The sequence below is a fragment of the Peromyscus maniculatus genome, chromosome 22, assembly GCF_049852395.1.
Source record: "Peromyscus maniculatus bairdii isolate BWxNUB_F1_BW_parent chromosome 22, HU_Pman_BW_mat_3.1, whole genome shotgun sequence".
Lineage (NCBI taxonomy): Eukaryota > Metazoa > Chordata > Mammalia > Rodentia > Cricetidae > Peromyscus > Peromyscus maniculatus.
In genome coordinates, this window is record NC_134873.1 from 46,756,953 (window position 1) to 46,784,630 (window position 27,678).

A 27,678-nucleotide genomic window follows, 5' to 3' on the forward strand; every position below is an offset into this window, starting at 1 on the left:
TCTTTTTATGCCAAGGTGGGACAGAGTGTTTGAAGAAATTGAGTTCCCCGTGAATTCTAGTCCTGGCTTCCACAGTGAAGAATCATGTGTTATCTGAGACAGGAGACTTTGGCTTTTATTTGTGTCATGCATAGTGTACTGTTGATTGAGTTTACTTACAATTAAAGCAGCCCTTCACATAACCATTTTACAGCATCACTTTGAGTAGAAATTGAAGCCTTTTGTTATTTAGTGTATTTTAGAACACAGAATCACTGCAGCCACTAAAGGTCTCAAGGCTCACCCATCTGACTTATTCTCCCTTGTCTCAGAAACTTAGTGGAAATTTGATTGTTTTTTTTATGGAAAGTGAATTACTTTACACGTAGTTGAATGTAAAGTGGAAACGGTTTCACATAAACCAGCAGAGAGCAACCAGGTCACCTGGATAAGAAAGATGCCCCTCCACAGTGAAAACCACTTCCTTGCGGAAGAGAGCTCAGAGCCACAAAGGAAATTCTAGCCAGATGGAAACTCTTTCGTCCTCTCAACTAACCACATCCTCTTGTTCTTCACTCGGCAGAGATGAAAAACGATCTTTCTTGAATGAGCCAATAAAAAGGCAGCATGGCCTTCCTTCCAGAGTGACCTCTTCCAAGTTGGACTCCTTTTGTGAAATGCTGCTGAATGGTAACCTAAAAATGGAGGTCTCCCCAGGCTCAGATCTTCCGTTCCTTCAAAGGTGCTTACAGTCAACTGCCAGACTCTTGAGAAGAGAGCCCAACTAACCTTTGCCTTGTATGTACAACCCTTCAGTTTCATATTCCACTTTAACTTAAACTTATGAAAGGGAATATTAAGGAAAATACTTGTGGCCCTAGAATTTAAACATTAAGTATTTTTCCTGTATGCTTTGACTAATTACAAAAAACAAAAACAAAAAACAAAAAACAAGCACAATCTGAGAATGTGTTTTCATCCTGTCTGGATTTTGAGGAGGAAATCTTTTTTCTACCAATTCTATTTAATTAATTAACAATATCATGTTTATCCCATAATCATATTTTTTTAAACCTGTATACAAAGTGAATATGCCTCAGGAGAGTATGAAAAACAATATTAAAGGCGATACTTTTGAGAGAGAGAGAGAGAGAGAGAGAGAGAGAGAGAGAGAGAGAGAGAGAGAGAGAGAGAGTTCTTTATATATAGCTGTTTTCACAGGAAGAGCAAGTAGATGAGAGAGAGCCACATCAAAGAGACGAGATAGATTCTAGAGGACTTGAAATCAATAACTTAAGTGGAGGGCACGAATTCAATTTTAATCAACTCATAAATGAAATAAACCTAGAAGGCAGACCAACCTCAGGAAAGAAACTGGCCAAAAAACAAGAAAGAGTCTGAGTTCGCCATACTTACAAGAAAAGGGGGTATTGTTTCTTTTGATGATTAGAATGACTTTTAAAGAAAATTATTCTAGAAATGTCTGCCCTGGGACTATTATATAATTTCAAGAGGTTTTTTTTTTTTTCAGACTATGCCTTAGAAAGTGATTCTACAAGTTATCCTTCCAGATCTACACACTGGAGGGGTGTGGGCTTATTGTCTGGACAAAGGGCTCAGTTGGTTGTGCCTTTCCACTTTCTATGACTCATAAACCACGTTCTGCGTGCAAATCACATGTGGGCTCTCTCTCCCTCTGGTTGAATCCTAGTTGCATGATGCTGCCAGTAAACGTAAGCTCTGAAGTGGGAGAATTTGACAACGGTTTCAGAAGACAAAACTAACAAAAGCTGAGTGGCTTTAACACAGAACCATTCTTCCCGTGTTGATCAAAGCTGCGTGTTCTCATGATAATTCTCTGCTTTGCCATCTCCAGTTGCTTTCAGATCTCTTAACCAGCACACGTCTTGTTGGCACCTAACGGCTACTTATGAAAATAAGAATAGCCCCCCTTTTTCTAAATAAGAATAATATCATTATACATATGCGTTATAGTTTGCTTCTCTTTGCCACAATAAACACCACAGCCAAAAGCTGCTTCTGGTTTCTTTAAGTGAAGGACTCTATCATGACATCATAGCAGAAACTCAAGGCAAAAAACACAGGAGGTAGGAACTAAAACAGAGCCCATAGAGAAATGATGCTTACTGGCTTGCTCTCCATGGCTTGCTCGGCTTGCCTTCTTAGACAACCCGGAATCACCTGCCCAGTTGTTAATCAAGAAAATGTCCCCATGCCAATCTGATAGAGGCAAATCCTCAATTCAGGTTCCCTCTTCTCAGATGACTCTAGTTTCTGTCAAGCTGACAATAACTAACGAGCAAAACAGGTCCCTCCATTACAAAAACAGACTATTGCTCTGTATTTTAGATGCCTTCCTACTATTTATTCAGAAGCAATTATAATGTTAAACCATGTATGCAGCTCCACGAGGCTGACTCTTGCTGGGGTTTTCCCCAAAACTGTATTATAACCTAGGGATAAAGTGTATTTGTACACTGGAGTCTCTTTTAGCGAAGCCCAGCCTACTATATATGCATCAATGGATAATTGAGCAACTCAGCAGCGCTTTAATGTATCAACCCTACATCTGGAAAAGCAACAAATCAATGGAGAGCTCTGTCCCCCCCCACACACACACACACACTATGCGGGCACTTCGCTAGGCCAAATATTTCAGACGTATATTTGAACCAGATTGCCGCTGACACTAAGCTCTACTCACATGGGAATTACAATCCTGAGGTAGAGTCTCTGGCCCCTGAGCCAAACAAGCAGCTGAAATCAAGAGAACATAATACAACCCAAAGAACAGAGGAGACCAAAGCTATCTGTCTAGAATGCTAGATTGTCCACACAAGCAGAGTTCAAAGTAGTTCTGAGGAATGAGCATATTTTTCTGAGATCCAGAACGGCTGGGAAATAAAAAGGTAGCAAATCAGATGGGTAATCCTAAGCCAGTGTGGATGACCAAAGAACACTGGGCATTTTATCTAACACTGGGTTCTTACTAGCATTCAGTAGAGAGGAACCTAGCAATCCAAGTGTATTTGAAGGATCAGAAGTGGCTTGAACAGCCCTTCTAACTTCCTGGTCAGGACAAAGCTCCCTGGAAAAGTGTGCAGGTGGATTAAGATGGTCTGCTACTTTCCTGAGATGTGTTTCATGCTCATCCCTACAGCCCACCCTCTGCTAGTCATCCTTAATCTTCCCCGTGAAGGGTTCTAAAGGTAATTCTGTTTGTCATAGGAAGCAGATTTACCAATAGACCCCACACATAGATACCTAACAAAAAACCACCAGGGGTAGTAGTTAAAAATGCAGAATCCACCCAGTGGTGGTTGCACGTCTTTAATCCCAACACTCAGCAGTCGGAGAGGCAGAGACAGGTGGATCCCTGTGAGTTCAAGGCTACCCTGGTCTACAGAGCTGCAGGACAGCCAGAGCTATTATACAGAGGAACCCTGTCTCAAAAAAAAAAGGAAGGAAGGAAGGAAGGAGGGAGGGAGGGAGGGAGGGAGGGAGGGAGGGAGGAAAGAAAAGAAAGAAAGAAAGAAAGAAAGAAAGAAAGAAAGAAAGAAAGAAGGAAGGAAGGAAGGAAGGAAGGAAGGAAGGAAGGAAGGAAGGAAGGAAGGAAAGAAAGAAAGAAAGAAAGAAAGAAAGAAAGAAAGAAAGAAAGAAAGAAAGAAAGAAAAAAATGCAGAATCCTGTGTGAGAAAGATGACTGACTCAGTTGGTAGAGTACTTGCCACACAAACATAAGGACTTGCATTTGATTCCCAGAACTCATAAATATAAAGTCATGCATGATGGTTCATGCTTAGAGTCCTCTGCACTGGGGAAGTGGAGACGGGAAGAGCCCTGAACTGATTGACCAGCCAACCCAGTGCAATCTGAGAGCCCCAGGGCTCAGCAAGTCTCTGTTTCAAAAGATCAGATTGACAGTTCCTGAAGAATAACACCTGCAATTGACTTCTGGCCTCCATACATACACACACAGTTATAAACTAACACTGGCACACATATGTACTCACACATGCATGAACACACACACACACACACACACACACACACACACACACACTGCAAACTCCTGAGACCCTCCTTCATTTCTGAGTTCAAACATGAAGACAGAAACACTTGATCTATATTGCCTAGTTGATTTTTGAAGCAACCAACCTGATACACACGATGAGTACAAAGAGATTCTGCTTGCACATAATGTCTGTGCTCTCTTCCTCAGGTCACTGTGGCTGTTGGCAAGACATTCGGGAAAGCAGCCAGGTTTGAGAAAGCAAATAGTAAATTTGGCAAAAAGACATGAGCAAACAATTCAACAAAAAGTACACCTGACTGCTTAACACGTGAAAAGATGCCCTCTTCACTTGGACTCACATGTAGCACGAATCTTAAAAGGTCTTACTAATAAAATCAAACCCAGAGGTAGGTATTGGGTTAAATCTGGAAGATCAGAGAAGCAGAACAAGCCACAGCCACCTCACCTTGCCAATTCCTCAACTGATCCTGTTTCCTCAGACTGGAAGCCTCTCAGTCTCATGCGGAATGAATCTCAGCTGAACTATTGCTCAAAAGCCTAAAAAACTAACCAGGCCTAGTTTCTGGTCCTCATGCCTTATATATCTTTCTGCTTCCTGCTATCACTTCCTGGGATTAAAGGCTCTGGTTGCTACACCTGGCTGTTTCCACTGTGGCTTTGAACTCACAGAGATCCAGATGGATCTCTGCCTCTGGAATGCTAGGATTAAAGGTGTGAGTGCCACCATTTTCTGGCCTCTGTATTTAGTGGCTGTTTTCTTCTCTGACCCCAGATAAGTTTATTAGGGTGCACAATATTTTGGGGAACATAATATCACCACACTCACATCTATGATAGGAGTCACATCTATGTAAAACACACTGAGATATTATTTCTTGCCATCAGTTAGGCAAAAGTAAAATGTCTAACAACACACTTCCAGGAATGAGACAATGGGAGACACATGTTCATATGTTGCTAGTAGAGATGGCAATTATTGTGAGTTCACTGGAAGGGAATTGGGCAATATCTAATGATTGATATATATATTAAGACACTAGTCTTCCTCCTAGGAGCTTATACCAAATACATACTTCCAACCACACTAAAGCACATACCTAATCAAGCTCTGATAATTAGAGAACACTGTAGAAATTGATTAAATTACGCTATAGTATATATACACTGTGAAGTACAAATGGTATATATAAACAGTGGTATATATTGTGTATATATACACAGTGAAAAAAAAGTGAGGAAGATCTCTATGAGCAAAGACATTGTTCCCAAGAAATAGTTGATAACAAGATGACAGGTTTAGAGACTGTACGTAGGATCCTTCCCTTTAAGAAAGAAAGGAGAAATGGTAAAATAAACAGTGTGTCTAATTACTACAAAATAAAATTAAATTCAGAAATTCAGTCATGCATTTCTAGATCCATTCTACTTAAGTCTAATATTTAGAACTAAATTTTAAAACAATAGAATATTTTCAGAAAATAAACAACATATGAAATGATGGGTCAAATTCCATACTGCTGCTAAAGAGCCAAAGTGTACATCTTAGAATCTGTGGAATGGGTGAGGACTGGGGACCAGAAACTGGCTCATAAACATGATCTGAAAAGACTAACAAAACTTTGAAGATATTTACAGTGTGTGTGTGTGTGAGTGTGTGTGTGTGTGTGTGTGTGTGTGTGTGCCTGTATGTCTGTCTGTATATATTTCTATGTGTATGTATCTCTGTGTGCATCTGTGTGTGTCTGTATGAGTGTATGTGTGTATCTATGTGTTTGTATGTCTGTGAGTCTGTGTGAGTATGTCTGCCTGTGTATGTGTCTGTGTGTGTACATGTGTGTGCATGTGCATGCCTCTGTATGTGTCTCTGTGTCTGTGTGTGTGTCTATGTGTCTGTGTATGTGTATGTGTCTGTGTATGTATGTGTCTGTGTGTCTTTGTGTGTGTGTGTGTGTTCCACACATGTGGGCATTTATAGAGGACAGAGGATGACTTTCTTAATAACTTCTCCACTTTGTTTGTTCAGACAAAGTCCCTCTCTAAACCTAGAACTAGTCATTTGATCTAGACTGACTGTACAGTAAGTGCCTTGGGGTCCACCTATCTCCATACACCAGCACAAGGATTACTGGGGAGAGCTGCCACCCCTGGCTTTCTCACAACAGTCTTGGGGGTCTGAACTCAGATCCGCATCCTTGCACAGAAGCCCCTTAACCACTGAACCATTTCCTCAGCCTAGTATTTATAGTGTACAGAAACATTGACATTTTATTTTTTTTAACATTTATTTATTATTATGTATACAGTGTTCTGCCTGCATGTATACCTGCAGGCCAGAAGAGGGCATCAGATCTCACTACAGACGGTTGTGAGCCACCATGTGGTTGCTAGGAATTGAACTCAGGATGTTGGAAGTGCTCTTAACCACTGAACCATCTCTCCAGCCCACATTAACATTTTAGTGGAGAAAAAAAATTGCCCCGGATATTACCCACTGACTGGCTGGCGCAGAGGTATCTAACCAGTCTTACTATCCATTCAGATATTGTTCCAAATTCACAAGCATCAAGAATATATTTATTCTTATAGCATTATCCATGAGTTTGTGAGTCACTGACAGCTCCTTGTAGAATATCTAATCCACCTTGTAACTTAAACACTGCAGTTTTGCTCAGAGGTAACAAGGTTTCTAAATCAAAACCATTCATTTCCCCATATTTCCTTGCAACTCTATGTAGCCAGGTAAAGTAGTTTCAGGGATTGAGCACAACTCCATACAACATCTGTCACTCTTGTCCCCAGAAGACGGAAGCGAAAGCCAATGAGAGACCAATCCTCCCTAGGCATGGTAAAGAAGGAGGCATACTGAAGATGTGTAGAATATGGGAAAGCCCAGGATGCTAGAACATCACTGGGCTGCTGCACCACTCTTACACTGTCAGATACCAGGCCTCTTAGTGCCAGAATAAGTAATCCTTGGATGAGTTTCAGCTGTGAATACAGGTGCTCTATTGTTGAGTGCAGAATCCACCCAGAATTTATGATAGTAAACTAACCCTAATATTCAGTGATTTTTAAAGTTTCAAGCTTACTCTCTAGCATTTTCACATACTCTACTAATAAAGTCATACTGCACTCAATGAGAGCATGTGCGTACACACATGATTCTAGAGACAGCTAAATTCTTAAAGTCAGAGTGGTTAGAATTATACTAGTTAGGAAAAATTATAGACATATTGGTTAAGAAAAATGCCCAGCCAAAATCTCACCTGATAGATGTTGTGCCTACATTGTCATAAGATAGATTTCTCACTTGTAAAATCTTCTCTGTCTGACATCAAGTGTCATTAGGTCCTACAAGCACAAAATGTTCCTTTTAGTCATAACCCCAAATAATAACAAGGAAATAAAGAGAATGTTTTAGAAGCAGGGAAAACTTAAAAGCTGACTCAGGCAACTTCAGCCACCTCTTCTTGCCTGGGTGAGTCATCCAGGCTGATCACCCTTCATCTCACTCCACTTCTGATAGATCGGGAATTTCTCTGTTTTGAGTATTATTGCTTTAGGAATTTCCTTCTGGATCTGCATCACTGTATTGGCATCTTAGTTTAGGTTTCTGTTGCTGTGAAGAGACCATGACCAAGACAACTCTTATAAAAGAAAGCATTTAACTGGAGCTGGCTTACAGTGCAGAGGTTTCGTCTGTCATCATCATAGTGGGAAGCATGGCGGCACACAGGAAGACATAGTACTGGAGCGGTAGCTGAGAGTTCTACATCTGGATCTGCAGGCAGCAGGAAGAAACAGGAGCCACAAGGCCTGGCTGGAGCTTCTGAAACCTCAGATACCCACCCCCAGTGACACACTTCCTCCAACAAGCCACTTACTCCAACAAAGCCACACTTCCTAGTAGTACCACTCCCTGTGAGCCTATGGGGGCCATTTTAATTCAAACCACACTGGGCTCTCCATTACTTACTGCGGAGACCTCAGGTTTGGAATCTTCCTTGTCTTTTTATTTGGTTTCTGATTCTAAGCTCATTACCCTTCCTCTTTGCTCACTCCACGAAACAGCCCAATTCTGAGCTGGTGTTTGACTTCAACATAGGTGTTCCACATCAGGGTTCTGCTCTCAGTGCTGTCTTCAATCTCTGAATTGCCTTTTGATACACGAGGCCATCAATGGCTTTCAAATATTCTTGCCCAGCTCCTGTTCCAGCTTTTCTTCACACATCCACCTAACAGCCAAGCAATAGTTAGTTAGTTAGTCAGTCAGTCAGGTAGGTAGGTAGTTAGTTAAGCTATTTTTGAGGCAGGATCCTACTGTATAGTCCTGGCTGATCTTACTATGTAGACGAGACTGGCCTTGAACTCAGAGAGATCTGCCCCCTCAACCCTTTGAGTGATGAGATAAAGTTTGGCAGCATCATGCATGAGAATTGAATTTATTTCTTATTTTAAAAATAAATACAGTGCAGGCCCATGAGATAATTCAGTGGAAAAGGCACTTTCTATACAAGCTTGAAGAGTTTGATCCCTGGGACCCACATGAATTTGGAAGGAGAGAACTGACTATAAGAAGTTGTTCTCAGCTGGGTAGTGGTGGCGCATGCCTTTAATCCCAGCACTCGGGAGGCAGAGGCAGGCGAATTGCTGTGAGTTCAAGGCCAGCCTGGTCTACAGAGTGAGTTCCAGGAAAGGCGCAAAGCTACACAGAGAAACCCTGTCTCGAAAAACCAAAAAAAAAAAAAAAAGAAGAAGAAGAAGAAGTTGTTCTCTGCCCTCCACACAAGCTCCCACACACACATTATACACCACTGAGTGCGCGCACACACACAAATACATCATACATCACTGAATACACACACACCATACATCACTGAATGCACACATATTAATAATAAATAAAAATAGATTAAAATATAAAAGAAATACATTAAACAATCAAGGCAGATGCTACTGTGTAACTACAATTGTGGAAAGTAGAAAATGCAAGTAAGTGGCAGTTTTTTTCCTCCACTGCATATAATAAGCCATTTTTCTATTTATTTTTACATATCATCTTTATTTAGCAAATAAGAAGTCATGTATTTTGTACTATATAGTATGATACTTAATATATGCATTGCAGACTGATTAAAGTAAATTAGCATGCCCATCACTTCTCACATCTTTTAAGTAAAAGCATTTAAAATACACTTTAAGCAATTTTCAAGTGTACAATACATTATAATTAACTACAGTCAACTTGCTGTATAACAGATCATAGTGTACTAATTCTTCCTAACCAAAACTTTGCTCCCTTTAACCAAATTCTCTTCATTCCCACTACTTCCTGAGCTAGGTAGGTAATTACCCTCAACTCTGCTTCCAGGAGTTCAATTGTTTCAAATTCCATCTATCAGATCGTGATGCTTATTTTGGGGGACCTGGCTTATTTCATTTATTATAAAGTCATCTAGGTGCATCCAAATTGTTGCCAACAACAAGATTTCTTCTTTTTTAAAAAATTATTATTTTTAAAGAAAGCAGTTAACTATATTTTATGTGCCTTGGTGTGAAGGTGTCGGGTAATTGGAACTGGAGTTACAGACAGTGTGAGCTGCTATGTGGGTAGCTGGGAATTGAGCCCAGGTCCTCTGGAAGAGCAGCCAGTGCTCTTAACTGCTGAGCCATCTCTCCAGCCCCTCAAGATTTCTTCTTTTTATTGTTTTTAGAATATATTTAATGTATGATATAGAGTCTCATCATGACGTTTTCATACATGCATATAATGTATTTTATTATGTTCACTTCCCTAATTGTCCACATTAGACTTTCTTTATCTTCCATCTATCCCCTTCCTTGTCCCTAAATTTTCTCTCCTATACTCACGTATTCCTTATTAATCCCATGCATGAGAGAAAATACTCAATATTTGTCATAGTCCATATTATTTTGGTTAATATAGTGATCTCCAGTTCCATGTAATTGCCCTCAGATGGCATTTCATTCTTCACAATGCCTGAGTAGCACTCAATGGTGCATGCACACCACTTTCATTTATCCTTTCATCCATGGATGGGCATAGGCTAATTCCTTGAGAATATTGTTTAGAACAGGACCACAATAAACCTAAGAATACAAATCTCTGTGCTAGGCTGTCTTCAATTCCTTTTCCAATACACCCAGCAGTGGTATATACAGTGCAATCATATAATAGTCCTGTAATTCAATTTTTTGAGGAGCCTCCATACTGATGTCCATAATATCTGAACTAATTTATATCCCTGCCAACACTGTATAACTCTTCCTTTTCCCATGCACCCTCACCGGGATTGTTGGCTATATGCTATATATGTACTTGGAAATTGTCATTCTGACTTGTGTAAGACAGAATCTCAACTCACTTTTGATTTGAATTTCTCTGATATCTAAAGATATATATATGTATATATGTATATATATGTGTATGTATATATACATATGTGTGTATATATACATATATGTATGTATATATGTGTGTGTATATATATGTATGTGTGTGTATATATATATATATATATATATATATATATATATATATACACATTAGAATGAAACTAAAGTTTATGCATGCCAGGAAAGCATACTACCAACTGAGCTCTTATTAGCCATGCATAATTCTTCTTTTAAAGGGGGTCTGTTCAGTTCATTGGCTCATTTATTAGGTTATTTTTAGTTGTTAATTGCTTTTTTAATTTTAGATTTTTATGTACCCTGGATATTAATCCTCCATTGGATGAATAACTACCAATTTTTTTCCTCCAATTCAGTGGGCTTTTGCTTCCTTCTGTCTGACCCTTCCTGTTTAACAGGGATTTCGTTTTCTTGCCACTCCTATTTGTCAGTTCATGTAATGGCATTACCTGCCATGATGGGCAGCGTCCCCTCAAGCCATGAACCAAAATGAGCCCTTCCTTAAATGGTTGTGTCAGGTGTTGGGTCTCATCAATGAGAAAAGTAACTCATGCGCAGTCTGAGGGCTCTTGTGTCTTCAAGCTCTGGCAGTCTGCCGGTCAGTTGACCCACCCTACACAGGTCAAGCTTCTACTTGAGGATTCTTTTCGACTTGTTGAGCTAATGGCTGACAATTTCAACTTAGTATTTCTCCAGAATCTCCACATCCTTATCAAATTTCTCTTTCATGCTGTGCATTGTTATTCATATTCTATTTTAATTCACCGATTATCCAAATCCATCCTTTGGAATACTTCGTCAGGAATTTTATCCACTCCACCATCACTGGAACCGGGTACTTTTATAGGAGTCCATACTTTTTTTTTCATATTTCTTGTGTCTCTGGGTTGCTGTTTGCATATCTGAGGTCAAGTCACTAAAGAAGTCTTAGTTCTCCATGTTGGTTCAACTAAAATACTAAGAAAGTTCTAGGCAAGAGCAGGCCATGATAGGACTAAGGTATAGTTTCTTAACAACTGGGCTCAGTCCTTAAACAGAATCCCAGCCTCCTCATGTCACCAGGAGCCATCTACAGCCCCACTCACAGAGCGCAGCAAGAACAAGTCATAAAGGAGGCAACTCTAGACACACAATAATAACCAATTAAAAATAATTATGCCCATCACTTGATACTGCAGGAAGAAGTGCTAAAATAATGCAGCACGGGACAAGAAGATATTTGTTAACCGGGGTAAGAGTGGGAAAAGTAAAATAACAAACAGTAGAGCTGCTGCTGCATCCAGAGTCAAAGGAGGCCCAGCCTTGTCTTAGGTAAGGTTACTGTTGCAACGAGGAAGCACAATGACCAAAAGCTAACTGGGGAGGGAAGGGTTAATCTGAACCACACTGTCGTCCATCACTGACGGAAGTCCGGACAGGAACTCAAGCAGGGCAGAAACCTGGACACATGAACCGATGCAGAGGCCATGGATGGATGCTGCTTCCTGGCTTGCTCTTCATGATTTGTCCAACCTGCTTCCTTGTAGAACCCAGGACCACCAGCCCAGGGGCAGTCCTACCCACAATGGGCTGGACCCTCCCCTATCAATCACTAATTAAGAAAATGCCCTACAGGCTTGTCCTATCTTATAGAGGCATTTTTCTAATTGATGTTCCCTCCTCTCAGGTAACTCTAACTTGTGTCAAGTTGACCTAAAACTAGCCAGCACAAGCATTCAGAATGTAAGAGTTGTGAAGTCACGGAAGCTTCTACCATAATCTCAAAGGCAGACCCAGAGAAACCAGCAAATGTGTGCCAGGGTCGGAGTCCCTGTAGTTAGTCCCTGAGAAATGGGTGCCTGGAATTGTGAGTGAAGCCACAGCTACAACAGAGACCCCTGTGGAGTTAGAGATGCCAGCAATGTGGAATGGGTGCTGCAGAAAACCACAGGCAGGCAACAGAACCAGTCCAGAAGAGAGGCCTTGTGTGATTCAGCCAATGGGGCTATGATAGCAAAGTTGCCCAAATCCTTGAGAGGTGACTTCCCATCTCCGTGTGGCCCAGATGCCGCCGGACATGGAGTTATAGGATTGGTGTTTGCCTGTCTTGGTTTATGTCTTGCTTGGGTCTATTTCTTCCTTATTATTCTCCTGTCCCTAATCTTTTAGAATGGCCAGGCTTTCTCTCTGCCTTTGTATGTTAGAGATACAGAACTTGTTTTTTGGTTTTTGTTTGTTTTTTTTTTTTACAAGATCTCATAGTTCAGAATCGCCTTAAGAATTTGAACCTCTCTAGGTCTTAGACTTACTGCAACTTAAAACCAACACTTAAAACACTCGAAACTGCCTGTTCTCCCTTCCTAGGGAACTCATAGCTAGCTTCTCTGATTGACAGCCTCAAATTTCTGCTTCCTCTATCTCTATCCAGTTTCATACTGTGTGCACCTGTCAACATCTCTCACTCAAAGTGTTTCCCCTGCAGGTAGACCAGCTCTCCCAGCCAGGGCCAGGTAGATGAGTGAATCACCCTTGCTGTGAGGAACTGGGGACTTGACAATGCAGGTCCTTCTGACTCTCAATGCCCCAGACTCAGGTAAAAGCCTCTTAAAACGGCTTCCCACCGCTGCACTACAGCCACATACGCAGAACTTTCTTAGTGCCCGTAGACTGTGGAGACTGGTACTTGCGTCCACTTAGACAGCCGTTCTACTCAGTAGTAAATGGTGACAAATAGTTTTCTGAGTCTCTATTCTTTTTCCATTTGTCTCAGCCTCTGCCTTCTGCCAGACTACCACTTCCTTCTTTCTCCTCTCTGAGACTCAGGGTTTTCTTCTGCTTCCTTTCCCTTAAAAAGAAAAAATTGAGATTCTACCTAGTCACAACCAAAGCTATGGAGCTCACTTTCTGGGCGTCTCCTTCCTCTTGCCTCAGCCCCGCCCTGGTTGCAACTAGACCATCGGCCTGCTGGGACTGCCTCCATCTTCCTCTTCCAAACTTCTCTGACTTTCTTTTTAAAATACAATTCTGGGAGTTCAGTGCTGAGAATTCAGTACCTCCTTGCCCCTGGCTCCTCAAAGAAAAGCTGCTCTTCAGAAGCTCCTACTCTGTTCCTGGGAGGAGGCATTTGTGATGTTGTATGCCGAGTTGGCCTACCATCTTCCAAAGATCTACTTTGTGTATTTCCTAACCTTTAACAACCGAGCACTGCCCCATTATGCATATATACTACCTTTACTCACACATTCATTTACTAATGGACGTCTAGATTGATTCCATTTCCTGGCTATAGTGACTAATGCTGTAAAGATATAAGAGTGTGGCTATCTCTTAGATACACTGATTCCATTTCCTTTGGCTATACACTTAGTAGGATTGCTACAGCAATCCTTTAGTTTCTAGAAGAGAGGACTCCATACTGTTTTCCATATTGCTGTCTGGCTACAATAGGCTTTTAAGTTGTTTTTTTTTAAATACTTTTTCAGGATGGTTTAGAGGTTTACAACAGCTATCAGTTAGTTCTTTATTTAATGTTTTTAATTTCTTGTATGTGTGTTGTGTGTATACATGTGTGGTGAGTGTGTATATGGTATACACATGTGGAAAGGGAAGCATCCATGGGCATTGAAAAGTGCCAGAGGAGGATGCTGGGTATTCTTCTCTACCACTCTCCCACCTTATTCCTTTGAGACAGGGTCTCTCATTGAACCTGGACTTGGTCTAGTGGTTAGCAGGCTCCAGTAATGATTCTGTCTCTACTCCTACATTACACTGGAGTTACAGGAATACATGACCACAATTGAATCTCCGCATGGCTTGTAGAGTTTTTCATCAGATCCTCATGATTGGTCAGCAATCTATCCTACCTACTGAGCCATTTCCTCGGCGTCCCAACGTTGCAATTTAAACATTTTTTTATATAAACATACAAATAGCAATCTTAACCAAATTACAAGTGGTCAAAAATTCGATTAGATTCTCAGACCCAAAAACTCAGGGCATAAAGCAGGAATAGCTTCTAACGTGGTCCCAATGTTCATAATGAATATTTCTTCCTTAAGAGAGTGATTTTTAAAACCAAATAGAAAGCCTCTGCATCATTTACGAGTCCCCTGCGTAGGAGAAGAAGCTGTCCTATTTTATGTTTGTTGGTTTGAAAGGGTGTTTGAGAAGGAATGGGAAAATGAGCCCAGGAGATCAATATTCTGAACAATTAACCTATAAACAAATAAATAACACAGTCTATGGGCTACTTACTGTCACATCGCTACAGACAAGGCAATAATAAGTTTGGGAGTGAGGCCGGCGTGATGGATACCGTCGGATCAGCAGCATGCTTTGCCAGATTTGGGGACAAAAGCACACGTGCTCTCTTTTATTGTTCCGCCTTGTAAGGGACACACTCTGCTCTCCCTAGTCCGTAATCCTCTCACCCAGACGCTCATCAATAATTCAGACATTTATATTTGTTCTCAGAAGAATGGCATACGCTAGCTCTACCAACAGAAAGGACGAAGGAAACTTAGCTACTGGGGAGCCAGCCGTTAAGTCACGTTTTAGTGCTCCAAGGAGAAGAACCATTGCAGGGTTTGTCCAGGCCTTACAGACAGAGTTGGGCTGTATGCATACCTGGGCCAGATCGGATTATTAAGTCAGTGGTTAGGAACTGTATGCATTAGAATCCACTCAGAGGGATTTGAAATACTCCATTCTGGCCTGTTCCCTTCTCTAGTCAATTCTAATGAAATTTCTACTCTTTGGGCTCAAACACATGCAGCTTCTGAACCCCTCCAGATGACTCTGAGATACATGGAAGATGAGACCACCAGCTTTAAGCAAGCCAGTCTCCTTGGGTTTAGGCCCCACACTACATCAAGCCCAAAACTTCACAAACCATCAATGTTACTTTTTTCTGCCTGATACAAGGGTCTCAACTAAATTAACATAAAGATCCTTTGACTAGATCCAAAGAAGGCATGGAATCTAAGGGATACCCATTTATGACAAAATAACAGAAAGTTATTAAAGTGAATAAAGTTATCACTAACCAAGATCTTCAGCAAACACATTGAGAATGTGTTTCCTAGACAGAGCACCATTTGGATAAACTTAGAAGTATATATTAGTAAAATATACATTTTTATATTTTAAGATGTGTTTTCCTATTTGGTTTTTGGGGAGGTTCCTGAAAAGCTGAGTGTCATATTATTGTGAAAAATCTGACATTTATATAAACTTTCAAACCTTGTGTAGTTGTCCTAAGGAAAGAGTAGAAACACAACAGATGAAGTGATGTTGGTTTCTTACCTTTTATTGATTCTTCTCCAAATCAGGTAATATTTTCCTTTTCTATATATAATAAGAACTGATATCCTGGGACTGGAGAGATGGCTCAGCGGTTAAGAGCACTGACTACTCTTCCAGAGGTCCTATGTTCAATTCCCAGCAACCACATAATGGCTCACAACCATCTAGAATGGGATCTGATGCCCTCTTCTGGCCTGCAGGCATATACTCAGGCAGAACACTATACATAATAAATAAATAAATCTTTTTTTTAAGAAAAAGACTTACAAAAAAAAGAACCGATATCCACAAAAGTACAATAGTAGCTCTTGATATCCACAAAAGTACAATAGTGGCACTCATACCTTTGTGGTAACATTAACTCTCTAACTGGACCCAAGGCCTGCTCAGCGGGAGGAAAATCATGCCTGGTACTGGAAACCTACCTAGGGCTAGTGAGGCACAGATCTTAGAAGAAAACCTCCTACAGCCACTTTCCTAACCTAGTATAATTCCTAACTGCATTCTAAATACTTAGACTAGACCCACAGATGAGTGAAGCTCACACCTCATCAAAGAAGCATCTCTTCATACAGACACTATTATAGAAGATACTATTATAGGAAGTCACAACTTGTTGGCTGGAGAGATGGCTCAGTGGTTAAGAGCACTAGCTGTTCTTCCAGAGGTCCTGAGTTCAATTCCCAACAACCACACGGTGGCTCACAAGTTCTCAAAATGCAGAGAACAGCTGATCCTGGGGTGCCTGTCCGCAGCTGATACAGCAGCAACACAACCACCACGCCTAAGATTCAGAGAACATCACTGAAGAGAGGACAGAAGGATTGTAAGGGCCAAAGAACCAGAGAGTCTACAACAGGATTGCGTCTCCTAGAAATGACAGGAAAGCTGAACCCATTGTCTAAGTTGGAGTTTCTATTGCTGTTGAGAAACACCATGACCACTCTTAAAAGGGCATTTCATTGAGGTGGTGGCTTACAGTTTCAGAGGTTTAGCCTATTGTCATCATGGCAAGGAACATGGCATCTGGGAGTATGGCAGCATGCAGGCAGGCATGGTGCTGGAGAATTCTGTATCTTGATCCAAAGGCAATAGGAAGTGAACTGAGACAGTGGGCTTGGCTTAAGCACATATGAGACCCCGAAGCCTATCTCCACAGTGACACACTTCCTCCACCAAGGCCACACCTACTCCAAAAAAGCCACACTTCGTAATAGCCCCACTCCCTTTGGGAGCCATTTTCTTTCAAACCACCATACCCTGGAAACCTTAACAATACAGCTGCCTAAACAAGACCTTAGTGAGTACAACTCCAATTGATGTGCTGAGATGGAAGAAAAAAAATCTCACAGGGCCCAATTCCTAGACAAAGAGCTACAGCCAATTCAGGACCACTGAGAGCAAGAACTAGTCTTCCCTGGGGTTATCTAATACCAAGTGGTCAGTCATGAGAACATACACCTACAAGCAACACTAAATAGACTCAACAGTTTGCATTTATATATTTGTATATTTATATATTTGTGTGTGTGACAATAATAATTAAAGAAAAAGAGACCATGAATTTAAGAGAGGTTGAGGAAAGAACATGGGAGGGAGTAGAGGTTAAAAAAAAAAGAGGGGGAGGAAATGATCTAACTATATTTTAATTTTTAAAAATGAAAGTAAAATGAAATAAGAAAGAATTCGTAGAGCAAGTCTTTAAACTAGGGTAGCACTGCTTCTAAATAACTGAGACCATGGTCATGAGTTAAAAGATTACGTGCCATGAAGATAGTTTATAAAACAAAATTACAGCTTAAGGGCAATCACAATAAAATATCACCATAAAATATCATAAAATGCAAAATATTAATAGTCAAATGGATAGAAAAATATATACTCAATGATAACCAGAAAAGGACCTAGGCATCAGATATCAATATTTTCTAAGCCTAGCAGCTGCTAAGATACAAACACGTCATGAGAAGCAGCTACCAACTCTCTGAAAGAAAGAAAAGGTGTAACCCATTTTTCATCTATTAGCGCTGTCTCTGGGGTTAAATAGAAGGGAATGTTTTGACAATATTTATGTGAGCAGGATGAAGTGATACAGACGAAGCCAGCTGCCAGGGAGATTAGATCCACCGAAAAGAAAACTCCAACTAAGAGAGTTGGGGAAGAAAAGCATTAAAAATTAAAGCCAACCGATAACTGAAAGAGAGAATTTTACATCTGAAAAGATTTTTGAACTATAGAGAGTATTAACAATGGAAGACGTGTCTAGGGAAAGTCGAAGAGGAAAAGAGAAATGAAAATAGCCAAACAAAAGTCAGCTCATTCGGTCTTATCATTTTAATGACTATAAGCCAAAGCGTAAGGTCACGGACAAAGGTTCATTTCTTCTTTGTCCTTTTGCGGGTTCCCAAGTCAACAAATATTTGCACAGAGAATAAGGCAACCTCTAAAGCAGGCATGGAAATGGCCAACGGAGCCCAGTGTGTTTGTTATTGTCAACATGTTTAACCTTTGCTTTCAGATATTTCAAAATATTTGCTTCTGGCATCTTCTGTCCCAAGATGTATTCTGACTCAGTAGTTAATAGGCCAAAGTTGGGTCAGGCCTTATCTTCAACTTCGGTTTCACCTGGCAACAGGCATGCCCAGAGAGAGTCACGTGCTGGCCTGGTGAAGAAAGAACCAAGAAAGCTTGCTGTGTACACACACACACACACACACACACACACACACACACACACACACACGAGTTTTTGTTTGTGTGCTGTATTCTGGGTTGTTGGTTTTTTTTTTTTAATTTTTTCATACAATATATTTTAATCTGTTTTTCAGTTCCCCAGTTTCTCTCAGATCCTACCAACCTCCATACCTACCTGTAGCCCCAAGCGGTTGCACGCCCAGCTCTGCTATGGCTTGCTATTAGCTCTGACCCCCAGGCAACTTTATTTATTAACATACAAATAAAATCACATTTCAGTACAATTAAAATATCACCATACCTACCCTTCTCTGACTATGCCCCTACGACTAGAACATGCACAACTTCATACCAGACAAAGTCCCAACACAGAAAAGGGGAAATGGACATGAATTCCCACCCCTAACCAAGAAGCTATCTGCAATTAATACTTCTGGAAAAGGGGAAATAAGTCTTCTGTGGAGTATCACTAGATGTATCAACCACGCTCCAGGGCAAGCACTGTGCCCAGGAGTAGTTGGCCAAAACAAAACAGACCCCAGACTTTTCTTGGGGAAGCAGGGCTTTTTCTTTCATTTTCATTTAGATTTTTGAATCATGAGGATGTGGCTGAAGGTGGCAATGTAGAATACTCATGCTGTTTGTATCATTGAATTATAGTCACCGTCATTCTTTATTTCTACATGGGATACTCTTTAGAGTACTTTCTCATAGACCTGATGAAATGGGTTTTAATGTTTGACATCAGGAGCATGACTGCATATACATTCTAAGCAAAATATACAACTATACATGCATTCAATTTAAACCCAAAGTAGAACTTATAACTAGTGTCTGAAATCTTTGCTTAGATTTTTTTAGAGTATCTATGTATATTCAAGTACAATATGCTATTAAGAATCTGTTTCTACTATTCTAAGGAAAACACTAATTTAAAACTGCCTTAAATATTACCTAGTGGCTAAAAACATAAGTGTAAATTGTCCATATAGATGCTCCAGGCTTTACATTAAGATTATCAATAACCTTCAATTTTGTTGCTGTTAAGATAGGGTCTCATGTAATAACACAGGAAGGCCTGGAAGTCATCATGTAGCCAAGGATGATCTTGACCTCTGTATTGTTTACCTTTTCCTCCCAAGTGTTGGTGTGACAGGTGTATATCACCATGTACTATAACCTCTGAAATTTTTGTCTCCCAGAAAATACCCTGCTGTGGGATGGTCTGTATGTCAAATTGCTCTGATTGGTCAATAAATAAAACACTGATTGGCCAGTGGTCAGGCAGGAAGTAGGTGGGACAAGGAGAGAGGAGAATTCTGGGAAGCGGAAGGCTGAGGCAGGGAGACACTGCCAACTGCCAGCTGCCACCATGACCAGCAGCATGTGAAGACACCGGTAAGCCACCAGCCACGTGGCAAGGTATAGATTTATGGAAATGGATTAATTTAAGCTATAAGAACAGTTAGCAAGAAGCCTGCCACGGCCATACAGTTTGTAAGCAATATAAGTCTCTGTGTTTACTTGGTTAGGTCTGAGCGGCTGTGGGACTGGCGGGTGACAAAGATTTGTCCTGACTGTGGACAAGGCAGGAAAACTACATCTACAATACCCAGTTACTCCCAGGGTAATAGAAAGCAATGGGTTGAGTGCTTTCTTGTATCACAGGGGGAAAAATGGATAGCAAGCTAAACTGGATGAGCAGACGTTCAAGACCATCCCCAGCTACAGTGCAAGGCCATCCTGGGCTCCACAAAACATTCCCCCCAAAAAATACACCAAAATATGAAAACCATGAATGTTTATATAATCAAAACAGTAAACACTGGTAGAGAGCAGATCCCCGTTGAAACCCCCTGACTCTTGTCTTCCATAATAATATGATGAAGTATATTTTCTGTCCTTACCTTGAGGTTTTTGGTCAGGAATGGAGCCTGGGGGCAGCTACTTACCACATCCTGTCTGCTGTGTAAGATGTCAGGAATTGCACACAGGCAAATGTAGCATGGACAAAGTTAGCCTGAGGAACTCATGATCTTTGTACTTGAGACTGCAGAACTGAGGAACAATTTGGTTATGATCTGATATGCGTCACCGGGTTATAAGCAGCTGTCTGTAAGAGCGCCTGAAAGTCTGAGATCCCATATCTGATACACACTGCCCCTGAGTCAGCTTCTCAGCAAGGTGACCCTTCTAGGGAGACTGTCCTCCATTTTCCGGTCAACCGCCTTGTTGTAATAGAGGTCTTTCTCTGTCCTTCTCGCTCCTTTCAACTAATCCAGCTTCTGTTGAACAGCAAGCAAACCAGACCCTCGCATAGTAACGCTACTCATTAAAGCTTCCTGCCTTCAGTCAACTGTTATCTATTAAGCATGAACTATATGCCAGGTACTTCTCTGATCTAGGTAAAGAAACATGAAACTGAATTGTATCTGCTTCCATTAGCTTATAGAGAAGTTAGAAAATGAGAAGTTAAACCAGAGTGCCATAAAACAAAGCAAAACTGCTTGAGTGTGAAAGAGAAACCTCTGTGGGGAAATAGGCATGGAAGGGAGGTAAGAGAGGGTGGGGAGTGAGAGGAAATAGAATCACTATATGCTTCCATGAAATTATCCAAAGGTAAATTTAATCAACAATAAAAATAATTTACTTGACCTCCACACGTGTGACATTTTATCACAGAGCTAGGACAAAACACTGAGGTGGAAATACTCCATTTGTTTTCTACCTACGCCACCAGACATTCCACACAGTCCTGCCTGGCTTCACCTCCACTACCAGTGTTAGGATTTGAGGACTCCTATTCCCATCCCATGCAGCTTCAGGGTTTTAGACAGTCCCTATATGCCGATGACTCTTAGATTTAATTTCTAGACTAGACTTCTGTCCTGTATTCTAGCTTTAAACTTCCATCAGCATGGATCCTAGACATCTTACATTGAAGTTATCCCCAAAATGAACATCCAATCTCCCTTTCCAATCTGGTCCACTTAGTTTTCTTTATTTGAACTGATAGAGAATCATGGTTGATGCTTTGCTTTTAAATCTAACACCGAACCTGTTAGGAAACTCATCCAACTCTACTCTTGGCCTTGTGACCTTATGATAGTCTTTATTGTCACTCTTATTTAAGTTGCCACCATCTCTGGCCTACAATCTGTCCTGTAATCTCTTTTATAACACATCCTCCCTTGAACAAATAGACCAGAGCCTACATGTGGTCTCTGCTCAAAAGTCTCCAGTAGTTCCCAGCTCATTTAAGAGCAGCAGTCCTTAGAATGTTCTCTAAGGTTGCATTTGGCCCGCACTCCTGTTACTCATCTGGCTTTGACTCCTCTTATTCTTTGCCTATTCTTCCCTTCAACCCTACCGCCTTCACAGGCTTGATCTACCTGCTTGGCCAACTCAGCCTTCCCCTTTATGTCTTTGCCCAAATATTCAATGAAATAGCCCCTAATCCTAGGGCTGTGTATGGTGGTGCTATAACCCCAGCACTTGGAAAGTTGAAGTAGGAGGGTCACAAGTTCAAGGCCAGTCTAGAATACATCAGGAGACAGAAGCGGGGGGAAAAAATTCTGTTTCTCTCATCCCCTGAATTCTAAACACTTGCTCATTTTCCCCCAAACCACCCATTGTGTCCTATATACTTTGCTTAATTTTTATGCCTATTTTAGGTTTCATGTGTCTTTTGTCATAATGCACTCCAAAAACAAAAAAAAAAAAAAACACTGCTTTGAAAATTGCCAACTATATAGTAAGAGCTTAATATCATATTTGTTAAATACAAACATGTATTTGAATCTTGAAGACATGGCTCAGTGCTTGAGGGCATTTGTTCTCTTTCAGAAGACCTGGGTTTGGTTCCTAACACCCGCATGGTAACTCACAATCATCCATAACTCCAGTTCCAGGGAGTCTGGTGTCTTCTTCTGACCTTCATAGAAACCAAGCATGCACTTGGTACACTTACGTACATGCAGGTAAAACACTCATACACATAAAACAACTAAGTCTTTAAAAAGTTCATGAATATATAAACTTAGTGAAAGAATAGAGCAGAAAGGTTTGTTACCTGAAAAGTAAATTGTCAAAGAAATGTCATTATTTTGTCTATTTTAATTAGTACATAAAATGATATTGAAAAGATTAAGACTGGGAAACTATTTAACTTGAATTTAAAAGAACATAGCTGCCTATTGTTAGCAAATGTTTATTGTTGTCTAGTTTATCTGTAGTTCAACATTTGTTCCTATCTTTATTCATATGCCTTTGCCTATACAAACATGTACTGAGTGAATTATTGCTGGTGAATTCACTGGGTCATAAAGTAGATGCATTTTAAATTTTCAAAGTCATTGCCAAATTATCTTTATGAGTATGCATCAATTTATATTTGCACCATCAGGATATATATATAGGGCTGAATATTGGAAATTTTCAGTAATAACTTTTTATTGTAATGAAATAAATACACGCACATGAAAACATCAACTGTTTTATAAATTCTTTCAATGATGAATAAATACAGTGAGTTGAATGATCACTGGGGCTGACTAATGTGCTGAGAAATGAAGGGATGGATGGAAGGACAGATAAATGGATGACTAGAGGAAGGTTGAGTGAACAGATACTTGACGAGATATGAGGGATGTGTAAGAAGAGAAAATGGGGAAAGGGTTGCCTGGTTGGGTGGAATAATTCAGGCAACAGTAGACAAGTTGTTCAGCTTTGATTTTTGAACAAGGAAGAGCACTCATTAAGGGGAACAAGTGAAAATCATGTTTTGTTTCTTTCCTAATTAATTCCAAGAGACTAAAATGAAACATCAATAACACCTTCCTTTCTGAAAAGATAAAGCCCTCGCTGCTGCTTGAAAAAGCAAGTGTTTTTGTGTGAAGCTGACTGGTAGCAAGATGCTAAAAAGTCTGAAATGTAATTGTAAGACACACTCTGTAATCTCCCACATCCCCAGAGAGTTGTGGCTTCAGACAAGCAACAACTAGAAAGATTTGCAAACAAAAAGCAATGAGTGGCCTTCATAAGATTAACTCCTCTTGAGGAGAAGGGTGCTTCCAGAGACAGGGCATTGGTTCAAAATCGTGACCAAAAAAAAAAAAAAAAAAAAAAAAACTCACCTTAGAATACAACAGAAACCGCTGGTACTGCCTGGTCACCCGCATAAGCACATTGTGGCTACTTTTATCTTCAGAAAATTGACTCAAAACCCATTGGATATTTTTTCCAAGGACACATGACATCTGAAATTCCCTTTGGCTCTATCAACTTAATTGAGTTCCAGTGCTTTCTCTTTCTAATCGATGCCAGATACCTTAAGGTTACGGTGGCTACCTTCCTGAGTGTCTTGGACAACATCTCTTCACAAAATTATAAAAGAACATATCTTGCATTTTCATCATGAAATTTGTGTGGAAATATTCCTGCTGATAAAGAGGGCAAGAGATAAATGTGCTTAGAAGTCAGCAAAAGCTGAGTTTGAATTTTGACTACTACTTCCAGTTGTATGAATCTCAGAGTCCTCGGATCTTTATCCAGTTAATAATTAAGGGTATGTACTAATTTAGTCTATAGAAACACACACACACAAATGTGTCCTTCCATTCTTAAGTAATTGTTCTCAAAAAAATACACAAGGATGAAAACAGATGTGCCTTTGTGAGCTATCATTATACATTGATTACTTAGCTGGAGAGTTAAATAATTGGAATTTCTTGGTTTCAAGAAATGTAATGGTCAAGAAAGCCAAGAATTTGTATCAGTTGTTGTATATGCAGAGAGCACTCGGGCATTCATTCACTGGTGAAGTTCAGTGTATCTTCTACATCTATGAAACATCTGTTCAAGCATCTGCCTTTTCATTAAGAAAAACAAAAACAAAAATGTACCACTTTTCCTTGCCAATGCTGATAAATGGGAACAGGTGATGATCCCAGGAGATTTATTATTATTATTATTATTATTATTATTATTATTAATGAACTTATAAAAATCTTTGGTATTTTTATAAGTGCACCAGATTTAAAATGCATAAAAAGTGAAAAATGAAGGCATGAAACCCCTGGAAATATACAGGGGACCACTAGGAAATGAGTTACCTGTGTAGTCTAGCCAACTAAAATTCTTAATGTAAAGCATCAAAATCAATGTGCTTTCTGGATCTCTTCCTAAAATACTGCCTGGAATTTTCCAGTCAGTTACAATAGACAGTTTCTAAGTATCAAATTCCCGTCATTAACTACATACAGGGGAAAAAACACGGTATTTTATGGAAGTCATGTCAAATTATCTTCCTTTAATAATTTAGGGCCAACAAACAATTTAAGACATTGTATCCTTAGATATCAAAAATTGATTCTCATAGCTGAAGAGCTTCTCTCCGGGTCCCACTGAGCCCTGGCAGTCCGACAGCCCAATTATAAAATAAACACACAAACGCTTATATTATTTACAAACTGTATGGCCATGACAGGCTTCTTGCTAACTGTTCTTATATCTTAAATTAATCCATTTCTATAAATCTATACCTTGCCACGTGGCTTGTGGCTTACCGGCATCTTCACATGCTGCTTGTCATGGCGGCGGCTGGCAATGTCTCCCTCCACCTTCCTGTCCTCTCCATTCTCCTCTCTGTTAGTCCCGCCTATACTTCCTGCCTGGCCACTGACCAATCAGTGTTTTATTTATTGACCAATCAGAGCAATTTGACATACAGACCATCCCACAGCAGATTCTTATCATCTGACAACTTACAAAATACAGCTTAGTTGATTTCTAACTATGCAAAGAACTTTGACCCCCAAATACAAAATATTTTCATTATATTTCATTGTATTTAGTGAAATGCTCAAGAGTCACCCTTCAGCTTAAACATGGTCACTCACTGCCTTCTTGGCAGAAATGTGCATTAGAAACTAGAAAAGTAGCCAAGTCACCTGACTTGGGAATGGGGAGAATGGAAGATTGTGGTTTTATTTGCTGCGCATTCTTCAACCTTACCCAAGTAACCAACAAACTCTCACAGAGCACATCGCTGTAAAAAAAAAAAAAATCCCGAACAACCAGAGGGGAAAAGGAAGGTCAAGGAAACACTCTGGCTGACTCAGTGGAGTTACTTTTAGAACTTAAGATTGAGACGTGCTTGACTGCATAAGTCACCGTGAAGGTGTATAATTAGATGGTGATTTAACACGGAGCAGATAAAATAATAATGACATTGACGGCGGGGGTGGAGGGAAACGCTAAAGGAAGCAGTGAAATGGCTGTGGTACCCGGCACCTCTCTCCTTTGTGTCTGTTAGCAATTTGTCAGGTGGCAACAATAGTGGTAATTTCCCAAATAACAGATGCACATCAATGCACAATCACACCACCTGGTATTTAAGATTGAAGAAAAGAAATTGTGCTTGGATTATTAACTTAAACAAATGGTTGTGAAAACCTGAGTTGAGCCTACATATTATGAAGTGAAATAGAGAACCGATGGCTGGTCAGGAAAAGGTGAATCTGTCCACGTCATACCTACGATGATTTTTCAAGGGAGATAGTTACTTTGGGGACAGTTAGGAAAACTTAATAATCATGTTTCTCTAGGTAGAGCAGAAAGGTTTCCTGTCGCCTTTGGAATCATGTTCTAACTATTGTCTCTCCTCTCTGGTTCACCTGCTACTCTTCACAGGTATTCAAAGGTCTAGCCACAAACACTACATCTGCTACCCGTGAGAGCTTAGCTTTTCCACACATGTGCATGTGTGATTCCTACTAACTTTTCTCTTCATTTAGCTACATTTAACTACAACATCATTTCACTCACATAGTACCCCTGAATGCTAAGTCTAAGTGATAGTTCTCCCAAGATAAGATCCTTGACTCAAGCTCTCAGGCTGCCATACCCCACCCCAGTTTTATTTTATTTTATTTATTTTGCTGCTCAGGATTGCCACTTGTCATCAATCACTCTATTAATGTCATTGTTTGCGCTATTATCTTTCACACTCACTGGGAGCTCTATAGGAGCAATGATTACATTGTCTTACTGTCCCTCGGTCTTTGAAGTATAAGAGATGCTTTTTAAAAAACAGGCATCGATGAATGATAGAATTAAAGTATCAACAGGGAAACTGCTGAAAATTATCTCTCCTATCACTGTTACTTCTCTTTTCTCCAGATATCTGAAAGACAACTAACAGGGGGGTCTAAATGTGTCTTTTTATTCTAAAAATTACTTCTAACTCAAGAAATACTTCCAAAATACTTTCAAGTGGTCATTGATTTGAAGTGTCCCCACAAGTACAGTGGATGGAAATTGGGAGTGATAGACACATATGAAATATAGATTACCTTATTTAAACCTGACATTTTAAAAGATCCAGGTTATGCTTTATGAAAAATGATAGCTTCAAAGTAATCTTAGCTATTTTTTTTAATTTTCTTGTTGTTATTTAGTTGTTATTACAATACATCATACATATCTAATTGGAAATTTTTTGAATCTAGAAAAACTGAGCACAATGGTCCATGCCTTTAATCCCAACACTAAGAGGAGGAGAGGGGTCAATGTCTCTGAGTTCAAGGCCAGCCTCATTTATGTGGTGATTTCCAGGTGAGCTTGGGTGTCATAATAACACTTTGTCCCCACCAAAAAAATTAGAAAATAAAAATCCCAAAGTGCTTTAGACATCGAATATGAGAGTTTCACGATTCTTATGTTCTAAACCAGGAGATAGTTATTTTCTTGAATTTTATTATTCCTCTATACCAAACAGCACCTTGATTTTCCTAAATCAATAATCAATTTCCTGCATCAAATAATGCAACAGAAACATGAACAAAATGTATAATTAAAATTCAGAGTACAGCGGGCGATGGTGGCACACACTTTTAATCCCAGCACTGGGGAGGCAGAGCCAGGTGGATCTCTGTGAGTTCGAGGCCAGCCTGGTCTACAGAGCAAGATCCAGGACAGGCACCAAAACAACACAGAGAAACCCTGTCTCATAACAAACAAACAAGCAAAAAATTCAGAGTGCAAAATGGTATAAGTAACCCTCTTTGCTTTTTAAAATGCCATTAAACAATGAGTGCACTCAAGGAAAAGAGGATATTCTATATATAGTGCTATTATAAGAAGTAACACAATTTATAATTAACTAATATGTACATATAGAGATAAAAAACAATCATGTGCCAATGCAAATGATTGTGCAACCAGAAAAG

General features: G+C 40.0%; 1 long non-coding RNA gene across 1 annotated transcript; it reads left to right on the forward strand.

Annotated features, from left to right (window-relative positions):
* The first annotated feature begins 19,770 nt into the window (after positions 1-19,770).
* LOC121825021 (uncharacterized) lies at positions 19,771-27,064 on the forward strand. The gene is made up of 3 exons (XR_013047332.1): positions 19,771-19,846; positions 22,295-22,428; positions 26,959-27,064. It is a non-coding gene; the product is annotated as an uncharacterized LOC121825021 (long non-coding RNA).
* The last annotated feature ends 614 nt before the right edge of the window (positions 27,065-27,678 follow it).